Source organism: Oryctolagus cuniculus, chromosome 1 (genome assembly GCF_964237555.1).
Source record: "Oryctolagus cuniculus chromosome 1, mOryCun1.1, whole genome shotgun sequence".
NCBI lineage: Eukaryota > Metazoa > Chordata > Mammalia > Lagomorpha > Leporidae > Oryctolagus > Oryctolagus cuniculus.
In genome coordinates, this window is record NC_091432.1 from 133,804,465 (window position 1) to 133,817,829 (window position 13,365).

General features: G+C 40.9%; 1 long non-coding RNA gene across 1 annotated transcript in view; it reads right to left on the reverse strand.

Moving 5' to 3' along the window:
• LOC127487604 (uncharacterized) overlaps nt 1–13,365 on the reverse strand; it is a 125,529-nt gene that overhangs the window by 61,899 nt on the left and 50,265 nt on the right. The window contains exon 2 of the long non-coding RNA XR_011378791.1: nt 6,721–6,782. This is a non-coding gene — a long non-coding RNA (uncharacterized lncRNA). The remainder of the gene's footprint in view (nt 1–6,720; nt 6,783–13,365) is intronic.

Genomic DNA, 13,365 nt, shown 5'->3' on the forward strand with positions numbered 1-13,365 from the left:
GGACATGAACTTGTGCTCATTTGGGATAAGAGCTGCAGGTAACAGCTTAACCAGCTACTGCACAGTACTGGCCCCAATGGTATGCAGTTTCAATTAAGAGTTTTTTGGGGTCTGGCACTGTGGCATAGAATATAAAGGTACCACCTGCAGTTCCAGCATTCCATATGGGCTTCGGTTCCAGTACCAGCTGTTTCACTTCCAATACATCTCTCTACTATGGTTACCTGGAAGAAACTCCAGGCTCTTGGTTTCAGATTGAGCCCAGCTCCAGCCTTTGAGTGCACCAGCAGATGGAAGATTCTCTCCCTCCCTCCCTCTCTCCCCTGCTTTCTCTGCCCTGCCTCTCTATAACTCTTTCTTTCAAATAAACAAATCTTAAAAAAAAAAAGTTCGCACATCATGCAGCCAATCAATAAATTAACGAGATCCTCAATGAGTAATGGGTACTGATTAACTTCCAAGACTGGAACTTTACTAATTACTTTGAAAAGAAAGTAGAATAAGTCAGAATGGTACAGTTGTTGATCATTTACTTGAGAAAGAAGACTTATATACCCTTAAGGATAGTTCATGGAGGTGAGTCAATCTGAGCTTTGACAAATGAGTAAAATGGCCATTGCGGCCATTTGGGGAGAGAACCAACAGATGAATGACCTTTCTCTGTCACTCTCTCTCACTGTCTGTAATTCTACCTCTCAAATAAATGGATAAAAACTTTAAAAAAAGAGTAAAAAATTGTGGTCACCATGTAGTAAATTATTTTCTTATGTTGTCAAAAAGCATCTAAGCCAAAATATTTTGTTAAAAAATTCTTTAAAAATACACCTGAAAGGCAGAGAAAGAGAGGGAGGGAAATTGGATCAATAATAGGAGATAGTTTATCTCAGGCCCCATAAAAAGCCTGTATAAAATATTGCTGATAGGAGTGGCAAGGCAGAAAACAAACCAAGCTATTAGAGAGAAATTGTGGTTTAAGGCAGAAGAATTTATCATGATTTGAGAGCCAAAGAGTTCAAGTTTTCTGAGCATAAATGTAAAATGAGAAAAATGATGTTCAAATAGATTTTCAGTAACAGGTCAGAAGCAGGACATAGGTACTGGGGCCTTCTGAGATCCAGGTGAAGGATGACAACAACCAAGGAAGCATGTGGCTGCAGTAAGAGAAGGGCAGGGTGCCTGGGACATCCTGAAGGTAGATCTGGTAAAGTCTGTCAAGTTGTAGAGGATGACCTTACCCTTGATGATTGTATGGAAATCTGTTTCCAAGAAAATAAGGTTTGAGTCTCCATCTTTTCTCTCCCTTTCCTCCCCAATAGACAACCATGCCTTCTACTCTTTTTCAGACCACTGGCTCAGATAAGCCCATCGCAGATATTTGCCAAACTATGGTTCCATGGAGCAGGTCTCAAAGAGACATTCCATCAAAAATGTCTGCTCATAAGAACATTATAGCGCCATGAAAGATGCCATCCTCCTTTCCCTTTTCCTTTATTTAGAGGTTTCTCACCCAGAGTACTCCCCCCTGTATCTTTGCTAAATGCATCATTCTTTTAAAAAAATACCTTGAAAAAATGCCACTTCCCCTTGTTTCTTGATTCATTCCATCTAATGGTATTTGCATCCCTCTGTTGACTATTAGTGACAGCCCACCTTACATCTTAATGTTGGTATACTTACTTCATTGGTACCTCCTGCAATACAGGAAATGTGTCTTGAGTGTCTGTATGCTTATTTCTTGGTGGCTTAGACCAGTGTTCAGCACAGAGTAGGTGATGTGGAACTCACTAGTAAGTTACATGAAACTGTTGAGTGGCACAGTTTGGATTCAGGGACATGGCATTTTTTTCTTCTGAGCTGACTGTCATCTCTTAACTTATCTCCTTGCCTCTAATCCTTCATTCTTGCTATTGCATAAATTATTTTCACAAATTTTCATTGAGATTGGTTATCTCCAAATATTGTATGGTCTGGTCATGATGGATTACGAGCCAAAAATCAGACCTTTGCTTAATGCCATTTCCTCAGATTACAGTGCATTTCTTACTCCAGGTGATTTCTCTTTTTATCTGTAAGGCCAAGAAGAGGCTCTTTTGAGTTGTTACAATCACCTTGAATGACTGCAAATCTCACCTTAACTAAGATGTTAAAAATCAGGTTAAATTTGTGCGGTTGGGCCAACGCTGTTCCACAGTGGGTTAATTCTCTTACCGTGGTGCCAGCATCCCATATGGGCACAGGTTCTAGTTCCCGCTGCTTCTCTTCCAATCCAGCTGTCTGCTATGGCCTGAGAGATCAGTGGAGGATGGCCCAAGTACTTGGGCCCCTGAAAGACCTGGAAGATGCTCCTGGCTTCTGGCTTTCGATTGGCTCAGCTCTGGCTGTTGTGGCCATTTGGAGAGTGATCCAGCAGATGGAGGACCTTTCTCTCTGCCTCTCCCTCTCACTGCCTGTAACTCTACCGCTTAAATAAATGGATAAAATCTTTTAAAAAAAAAGGAAACAACGTAGTCACCATGTAGTAAATTACTTTCTTACACTGTCAAAAAGCATCTAAGCCAGAATTGAGGAATCTATACGTGTCAAAGCTCACTGATTCAATGGTGGGGATGCTCTATAACATCAGGCTAACTCCTTTAGCTGTGATTTTTTGGGCTGACACAGGAAAACAAAGTCAGAAATACTGTGACACCTGGCACAGGGTAGGCACCTCCCTGTTCCACACCATCCAAATATAAAATGTGCACTTCCATTGATGATGCCTGTCATGTCCCAGAAATCCACTACTTTTTCTACAGAGTAGCTTTGTCTGTGTGACTTCAGGGAAAAGTTGCTCCTAGCCCACAAATGACTTCATGCCTCTCCTCATTTGGAACTTTGATTGTTTTAATTGCCTTGAAAATACTAAACTTTACAAACAATATTGACACCATGGTTCCTTCACTGTTTCTAAAAGTTAGTCTAGAATTGGAATTCATTCAGCTGAATTCATCTAAGACCACCAATTCATATTTATATCTTACAATTTTATTTTAATCCAACAACTTCAATTATGTTTAATTATTGCTAAGGAGTTCAAATTGTAACCAGAGTACTTTTCTAGTCCAATCAGTGGTCAATGAAACAGCTTCTAAAATTATGTTTTCATTTAGGAGGAAGAGCTGTGGTACTGGCTAAAGAGAAGGTGGTAACATCTAGTAACCACAGAATTATATTCTCTGCATGAATTAGAAGTCTTTAGATTTATCATTTCGTTGATACATGGTGGAGTAACCATTGCCATTCTTTACATTGTACTGTATTGGATTAATATCCCTCATCTGTAATATCCTTTTCACCCACAAAAATTGAGCAGATTTTCCTTTTTTTCCCCATTTAATTTTAGACTGCTCTGTTAGTAACTGATTAATGCACTTGGAACATCTACATAGTTAATTCTTTGAACTTGGCCTACTGTAGACAGTTAAGAAGGCTGCTATGATAAATTTGACTTTATTGGCAGTGGGATGAAGCTTAAGCCAGCAGTCCCTGTACTAGCTGAACCCTAAGAACAGCCTTCTAACTCATGTAGCAGAGACGCTGGTATGTTTCAGTGTGAGAGCATTGTCGCTCCCCATCTTCGTGGAGGAACGACACAGGACCCTGCGCTGTTCTTTCGTCTGCTCAGCCCTCCCCGGGTTTGCTGCTGGTTCTTCCCGGGTTGGCTACTGTCCCTTCCACCTCCGTGGAAGGGCGGTTCCCCCTGGCCACATTCCCCACTTCCGCAGGGGAGCGGCACACCGCCGGCCGGCTCTCTCGGGGGCTGCACAGGTGTTCCCCTTAGATGTTCCCCTTAGATGTTCCTGGTGCATGCCGTCTCTCTCCTCCTTTATAGTCCTCCTCTGCCAATCCCAACTCGGCTGCCCACACGCTGAGTACGCTGCTCTCCTCCAATCAGGAGCAAGTCCTACAGTTTATTGGTTGAACTGGAGGCAGCTGTGTAGAAGCTGTTTTCTTCTCTCCCAGCGCCATATTGTGGGAGAGCAGGTGCATAGAATAAGTCTTAATTCCAGTAACAGTCTAGTCCGAGCTGCTCCCCACAAGCATGAACAAGCAGCATTAAGCTAAAAATAAGTGGAGAGTAGCAGGCTCCCATTCCATATAGAAAGAAGAATTATTTTTATTCCTAACTGCTCTTCCTGTTTACAAACTAGAACAACCACAAAAGCATTTTTTAACTGGTGTATCTGTCTCTAAGACACTGCCATCATAAAGCAGAGAGTTACATGAGTGAAAGGGTTGCCTGATTCAGAAATTCTCAGTGTAAATAGGAAGATTAGGCTCTCCCCAACACTCTTTGTTTTTTATTTTACATACCCCAGGAAAAGCAGTAGGGTATACTAAAATTCTAAAAGTCCTAGTCGTTTCCAAAATAGGGACTTTCTACCTTTTTTTTTTTTTGGTAAGGGAAATAATGCTGTTGCTTCGTCTTACAGAATGAATGTCTGCCAACTACCCATTCATTATATAAGTCTGAGCTTTGATAATATGTGGCTATGAAGATTAAGCCTTCTATTAAGACTTCCTATTGAGGTGAATTCTCATATTGAAATGTAGTTCCTGCAATATTTACTAGAGATTTATGAGATTAAATTAAGAGATAATGTAAAAAATAGACCTTTTTTTGGTTCTGCATAATGCTTCATGATTCACTTAGGGACCTAGAAATATTGTGTGAAAATGTATAAATATTACCCAAAAGCCTTTCTGCCCTATATTTTTAAAGTACAGAATAGCTATATTTGAAGTAGTCCTGGCCCTAGTTCTATAGGGCTTGGCTATTTAATATTTTTATGGATGAAATGTTTAGTTCTGGAAAAGGTAAATGCTTGTATATATTTTTGCAGCCTGGGATCTCCCCTACTCTATATCTTCCTTTAATTTAAGTGGCCACATGTATATGTCTTCCCTGCTGTGTTAGGAAAATGGGGGCTGGATATCCCAAGAATCAGAGGTTATATAAAAATTCTGCAAATAGACAGCAGACATAAATTAAATTTTGGTCTAAACTGAACATTTGGAAATAATTGTGTTTAATTAGAGCTTTTCTTAAATCCGAACTAAATTGCTTTTAAAAGTCCTTTTTCTTTGTAAGCATTGTAAATGCTAATAAATCCGGTTAATTTTTTTACTGCATGTTACATTGAAATAAAAACAAGGTAAATTAAAAAAAAAGAACCCAGAAACACAGGCAATCAAAGTCAATATTGGCAAATGAGATTATGTTAATCTGAGATGTTTCTGCACTGCAAAAGAAACACTCAGCAAAGTGAAGAGGGCAACTGACAAAATGGTAGAAAATATTTGCAAACTATGCAATAAAAGGTTAATATCCAGAATCTATAAAGTGCTCAAAAAATTCAATAACAAAAAAAATCCAGTTAAGAAATGAGCAAAGGACTTGGCAGGCATTTGTCAAGAGAGGAAATTCAAATGGCCAACAGATATTTGAAAACATGCTCAGGATCACTAACCATCAGGGAAATGCAAATCAAAACCACAATGATATTTCACCTCAATAGGCTCTCATACAGAAATCAAAGAACACACACTGGGAAGGATGTGGTGAAAAAGGTGCCCTAATCCACAGCTGGTGGGAATGTAAATTGGTGCAACAACTATGGAAGACAACATGGAGATGTCTCAGAAATCTGAATATCATATGATACACCATCCCTCTTCTAGAATTTACCCAAACAAAAAGAAATCAGCCTATGAACAACTTATTTGTACCACCCTATTCACTGCAGCACAATTCACAAGAGCTAAGAAATGGAGTCAATCAAGTTCTCCATCAACTGTTGACTAGATGAAGAAATTATGGTATATATACACTACAAATTACTAATCACCTTTAAAAAATAAAATCATGTCTTTTGCAACAAAATGGATGCAACTGGAAACCATTATACCGAGTCAAATAAGTCAGTTGTAAAAACACAGATACTATGTTTTCCCTGATCTGGGGTAACTTATAGAGTACCTGAAATGTAATGTATTGGAGTGAAGTGAACATTTTGACATTCAATAATTGCTTACAGCCTGTCTCTTTCATTGAGGAACAGTGTTTTTTCTTCATACTATTTGTTGAACTCCTTTACTTAGTGTAGGATTAACTGTATGTTCATTAAGTAAGCTGAAATTAGCTCTTTGTAAAAAATTAATAGTGGTAATGGCAAAGGGAGAAGGAAGAAGAACTGGTACATGGGTGGGAGGGAGGATAAAGTGGGAAGTATCACTAGGTTCCAAAAGCTATACATATGAAATTCATGAAAGTTATATAACTTACCTAAAATTTTAACAAATTTTAAACAAAGACAAAGATGCCAGTAGGCAAAATACTTAAGTACAAAGACAAATACTTATGTTTGCTGTTGATGCAAAAAAAAAATGTCCACAGGGGAACCACAAATTCTCTCAGAACTAAGTGTCTTGTAAACACTAGATGCAATGGAAAATCAGACTCAAGCTCAACCAGGAACACAGCCACTGTGCTGTTTAAGGCTAATTTGTCTTCCCCACTTGGAGTCAATATGCTCAGAAATAAGGGGAGAAAAAGATGGTCTGGACTCCCATGACTGTGGAGCCCATTCCTCCTCTTGTAAGCTGCTCATTTGTGGTGGGGACACAACCTTTCTAGACTCTTGCAATATTTGCAGTAGATCAAATTCAAGGTTAACTCACATTTGCGGGCCAGCAGCTCCTCAAATCCTTCCAACCACAGCCATGCTTCCTCTGGAGGAGGCCTGCAAGAGAAGTTCTGCAGTTAAGATGGCACATATCAGGTCCCCTTTCCAGCTCAGCTGTTCATGTTTGTGAGCACAGGATTCTCAATTTAATTAATGAAAGTTTGGTTGCTTTTCTTGCTGCTTTTGGGCTTCCCAGGAATGGAAGAATCTTTGCAAGAAGTAACTCAATCGTGTCTTCCAATCTTTTAATCTTAAAAATTCACTAAGTGGACATGTTTGAAAACACAACTACAGCTGAATATATTTTTATCCAATAAAGCTGTCTAGTAGCTGCATGCAAACCAAATGAGACAAAAACAAGTAGCATTCTTATTGACTTAATATTTAAAGTTAGCATCAAATTCCTGAAGTTTCCTCAGTTCCTCATACTGTAACTACTAATGTTAAGAGTAAAGACAGGGGCCTGCGCCACAGCTCAATAGGCTAATCCTCCACCTGCGGCACCAGCACACCAGGTTCTAGTCCCAGTCAGGGCACCGGATTCTGTCCCGCTTGCCCCTCTTCCAGTCCAGCTTTCTGCTGTGGCCTGGGAGTGCAGTGGAGGATGGCCCAAATCCTTGGGCCCTGCACCCGCATCAGAGACCAGGAGAGGCACCTGGCTCCTGGCTTCAGATCAGTGTGGTACGCCAGCCACAGTGGCCATTGGAGGGTCAACCAATAGTAAAGGAAGACCTTCCTCTCTGTCTCTCTCACTGTCCACTCTGCCTGTCAAAAAAAATAAAATAAAATAAAGACAGGAACTACCTTAAAATCACAAAGATATCTTTTTAAAAAAATATTTATTTGTTTATTTGAAAGTCAGAAGTACACAGAAGGAGAAGTAGAGGCAGAGAGAGAGAGAGAGAGAGATCGATCTTCCACCCACTGGTTCACTCCCTAATTGGTTGCAATGGCTGGAGCTGTGCTGATCCAAGGCCAGGAGCTTCTTCTGGGTTTCCCACATGGGTACAGGGACCCAGGGACTTGTGCCATCTTCTACTGTTTTCCTAGGTGTGGGGCTCCATGGGATGCACAGCCATGGAGCCCCCACGTCAAGGTCGGTCTGATAGCTGTTGCTGTGTCTTTATCACAAGGTGGATGTTGCTAGTTTCGGTTAGGGCAATGCTTTCCCACGGTCGGGACTCTCCAGGGGAGTTGAGAATGTTGTAAACAACAAGATGGCGCTGAGGACCGCGCGGTGAGCCTGCCTGCTGCGTGACACCTCATCTGATTGGCCCAAAGACACGTGCACACTGTGTGAACAGACAGTGGATTGGAGTGCTCCGTGCATGGACTTGAGCCCGCTTGCAATTGGCCAGATTTTGTATATAAGCTGTGTGCTGAAGAAGGAGGGGGCTTTTCTGTCCACTCTCCTCCCTTCATTCTTTCTCTGTCACTGTTATTTTCTTATTAAAAGTCTACTGAAAGGCCGACGCCGCGGCTCACTAGGCTAATCCTCCACCTTGCGGCGCCGGCACACGGGGTTCTAGTCCCGGTCAGGGCGCCGGATTCTGTCCCGGTTGTCCCTCTTCCAGGCCAGCTCTCTGCTGTGGCCAGGGAGTGCAGTGGAGGATGGCCCAAGTACTTGGGACCTGCACCCCATGGGAGACCAGGATAAGTACCTGGCTCCTGCCATCGGATCAGCACAGTGCATAGGCCGCAGCACACCGGCCGCGGCGGCCATTGGAGGGTGAACCAACAGCAAAGGAAGACCTTTCTCCCTGTCTCTCTCTCTCACTATCCACTCTGCCTGTCAAAAAATAAAAAAATAAAAAAAAAAAGCTTAAAAAAAAAGTCTACTGAAGACCGATAAGCTGCAAACAGTGTTGTTCCTTTGCGGGCAAGGGAGCGGCAAGTGGTGTCGTGACTTAGATCCGGACCACTTTCCACACGCAGGAATAGGTAAGGAACAAAAGGTAAGCGTGCGTGTGCACGGAAATCCAGCTGGGGAAAGAATAGAAACCGCAGTTCCGTCGAGAAAGACGGGGAAATTAAGCGCCAGAAAAAAGGGTAAAGGAATCCCTTAAAAGGCGGGAGTACAAAGTGTTCAGAAACGCCAGGAAATAGGCGGAAACTTCCTTTTTACCTCCAAATGGACAATACTCGGAAACTTCCTTTTTACCTCCAAATGGACTATTCTCCGTCCACCACTAGGTTGCACATGCTGTTGAGCTGCTTGTTAAAAGCTGCGGGGACACCCGTTAAGGCGGCCACAGTATGTGCATTCACTAGGGCTGTTGCCAAGACGTCACCATGGTTTGTGGAAGGTGGCCAATTAGATGAGCAACAGTGGCGGAGAGTAGGGAGACAGTTGAGAGCAGCCGGAGAGCCGGCAGAAATACTTAGATTATGGCAACTCATTGACCAGACACTTCAGGACCCCACTGAGAGCATAGGGCTTTTACTTGATGAAGCATGCGAGCTCCTAGAGAAGGTTCAGGAGGAGTCTCGGCATGATAGTCAGTCTAGTGACTGTGGTAGTCAGTGGGACAGGAAACAGACGGACAAAGGTCCCTGTAGGGACCAGCCACCGGTTGAGACAGAGGAAAATTCAGTGAAGGACCATCCCCCATCGAGTGTGCCCCTGCGCTCGAGGGGGCCATCTCATTTATATCTCAGTTTGACTAGGCTAGCAAATTTGTCCTTAGAGGACGAACTGCCGCCGCGGTATCGTCCATTGACTCTCCCTAAATCGGCCCCTAGAAAAAAAAGAAAAAAAAAAGCTATAAAGACTCCATTACAGATACAGGGAATAGGGTTAAACAAGGCGAGCCATAGAACAGTTCATTAATGCTATAAAAATAGTCAGTCCTTGGTTCGAAAAAGGAGTCGTGAATAAGCAACATTGGGATTTCCTCAGAAAAAACTTAAATGTGCATTTAAAGAAACAAAGCAAGCTGTGACAAAGGCTGTGAAAACTTTGTTGCAGATGTAGAGAATAGGGTTAAAGAAGCAAACTGTAGAGCAGTTTATCAGTGCTGTTGAAACAATTAGTCCTTGGTTTGCTGAAGAGGGTGTTGTGGATAAGAAACACTGGGAGTAAAAAATATAGATCAGTGTACACTGGACAGCCCTCACCTTGCATTTAAATATTTCATTTGAAGTAAATGTTCTCTGTTATAAAGTTAATATTACTATGTGCAATGAGAAATTGTGGTGACAAAGTGTCCGGACTACCCATTTTGTTTTTGTTTTATGTACTAACTCTACCCCTATTATTGATAGGAATGCTTGAGCAGATTATGCTTGGTTTGCTTTAAAAAAAAAATGTAAGTCAAAATATGCCACAAGTAGTTAAGATTCCAAAACCTGCAGACATGTAATAATTACAGATAATAAGAGGCTAGTTCCCTTAGATATGTTTCAATTTATCCTTAAAACATATTGAATATTATTGTGTTTGATTGCTGGATGTATATTTGTATAGAAAATTTGTATTATATTCGTATGATGTATTAATTATGCCTATACCTTGGTGCAACTCTAGGGCCAAATGTAAGGACAGATTTTTGGGATGGAGAGGCTTGTGTCTTTGTTTGGCTCTGATAAACAAGTAACTTGTCTGCCAGATGACCTTCTCCTGCTCCTTGGGAGCCTGGCCAGTTCCTGGGGAGGGGATAAAGGAATGTTTTCTGATAAACAGGTGGGCATGCTTCGTGTCTCGGCTCTCTGGCCAAGATCCGGGATGGGACACACTGCTTGCCTAAGATCTTGGCAATGAGCCACCCTTGTCCTTGCGGGCTTTAAGGAAGAGCCGGAGCAAGCCTCTGCTGCTGCTGTTCCATCCCGGGGGAACACGCAGTCATGCTGGACATTGAACATGCGGGTGATGACTACTAATGATGTTTAATTCTCAGTATGGATCATTTTCTGGTGCTGTGTAAAAATTGCTTAGTAATGCCCATAGTACTGTAAATTCTACAAAACATGAGTACAACGCAGATATGAATCGATTGGCTATTGTGGCTGAGGTGTTCTGTAACAGTCCCTTTAATAAAAAATTAACAAAATAAATTAATTTAAAAAACAGAACATTCAGAACCTGCCACTCTGCTTGGTATGTCATTACAAAAATCAACAAGGAGGACTATGCCTGATAAATGAGGGTGCTATCAATGTGGGCAACAGGGACATGTACAAATATTGTCCAAAAGTCAAACATCAAAAAAGCCCCTCCTCCTGGGATTTGCCCCTGGTGCTAAAGGGAAAGGCATTGGACCAATAAATGTCACTCTAAAACTGATAAAAACGATAATTCCTTAAATAAATAAAGTTCAGAAAACTAAAAGCGGACCAACAAATTTTGGGTGCCATGACATTTGTTCCTCAACAGAACACCCTAAATCCATCAATTTCCTCCACGGAGCCACAGAGGGTACTGCAGGACTGGACCTCAGTGCCACCTCCTATACAGTATTGACCCCTGAGATGGGCCCACAAGGCCTCCCTACTGGGATTTTTGGTCCTTTGCCAACTGGGATTTTTGGTCTCCTACTGGGCAGAAGTAGTATAACTATGAAAGGGTTACAGGTTTTTCCTGGAGTTATAAACACTGACTTTACTGGTGAGATAAAAATTATGACTCAAGCCAATAATGTAACTTTAACTCCAGGACAATGCATTGCTCACTTGATTCTGTTCCCCTTCTCTTCAATTGGTAAGTCTTTTTTAAATAAAAGAGAAAATAACGGTTTTGGATCTTCTAATGCTTATTGAATACAACCCATAACTAAGGACCGACCCAAATTTTTTCTTAAAATTAAATAAAAAGTTATTCAGTGGTCTTTTAGATACTGGAGCTGATGTCTCTGTTATTTCAGCAGCAAGCTGGCCCACAAATTGGAAGAAGAAAATTACCATAACTCAATTGCAAGGTATTGCTCGGAGTCAAAGATTAACACAAAGTTCTAAATTGCTGCAATGGAGGATTAAGCAGGTAATGCTGGAGCTTGTTACCCCTATATTTTGGCTGCATTACTTGTTAATCTCTGGAGACGTGATATTCTAACTCAAATGGGGGCTTTAATACACAGTCCAAATAAGATTATTACCATTAACATACTTCAACAAGGTCATTTGCCAGATAAGGGTTTAGACAAACAACAACAGAGCATCACATCTCCAGTTACTTTAACTGTCAATCATGACCAGAGAGGCTTGGGTTTCCCTTGATGGCTACCGGTCAGTCTGTGCCCCATGCAAAAAATAAAATAAAATAAAAATCAGATAATCCCGTGTGGGTGGATCAGTGGCCTTTACTGCAGGAAAAGATAAATGCTGCACAGATATTGGTGGAAGAACAATTAACATCAGGACATATAGTTCCTTCTAATTCTCCTTGGAATAGTCCTATTTTTGTTATCAGAAAGAAATCTGGGATATAGCAATTGCTTCAAGGCCTTAGGCCTGTTAATGCTACTGTGGAAATTATGGGGGCTTTACAACCAAGTTTACCATTGCCTATTGCAATTCCAAAGGACTCTTATATTACAATAATAGATTTAAAAGATTATTTTTATACTATACCTTTACATCCAGAAAACTGTCCCCGATTTGCTTTCAGTGTTCCATCAGTAAATTTTCAAGAACCTATGCAAAGATGCCAATGGAGGATCTTACCTCAAAAAATGGCTAATAGCCCTACTTTGTGCCAACAATTCATTGATGCTGCTCTTCAAAATATTTACAAAAAATATAACAATTTATGTATTATACACTATATGGATGGTATTTTGATAGCTGGACCCGAGGAATTTTTGGTGATACAGTAATAAGAGAGCAATTATCTGCTTTTGGTCTTATCATAGCCCCTAAAAAATACAACTTCAATACCCTTATCAATATCTAGGCTTCCAATTGTACCCATGAAAAATACTTCCACAAAAAGTCACCTTACAATTGGATTCTTTACAGACTTTAAATAAGTTTCAAAAACTTCTAGGGAATATTAATTTGCTTTCTGCACATCTCCACCTCACAACAGGAGACCTTAAACCTTTATTCAATATCCTAAAAGGAGGTCAAGCTTCTGTAATTTGTGATGGTCACCATACAGTTATTAACACCTCTTTTTCATCTCTACAGCTAGTTGAATTAGTTGCTGTTGCACTTGCATTGCAGTCTACTTTGGATGTAGCGGTTAACATATACACCAATAGCAAATATGTGTTCCTATCAGTGCCTCAATTGGACACTTGTTCATTCCTTCCTGGATCCTCAGCTGCTTCTCCTCTGTTTTCTCGCATTTGCACTGTCATTCGACAGCATACCTGTCCTTTCTTTATAGGTCATATTCGAGCACATTCCAATCTTCCTGGACCATTGGTAGAGGGTAATCATTTGGCAGATTCTGCTCTATAAATATATTCTATTGCTACAGCAACAAAAGATCACGTTTTACATCATTTAAATGCTTATACGTTACACTTAAAACATAATATTACTCAAGAACAAGCTCGACAAATTGTAAAATTCTGTTCTACTTGCTCCATCCAGTTACCAGTACCTCACTTTCACATTATTCCTCATGATTTATTTCCCCAATCAACTATGGCAAATGGATATCACCCACTTCATGGAATTTGGTAAACAAACATATATA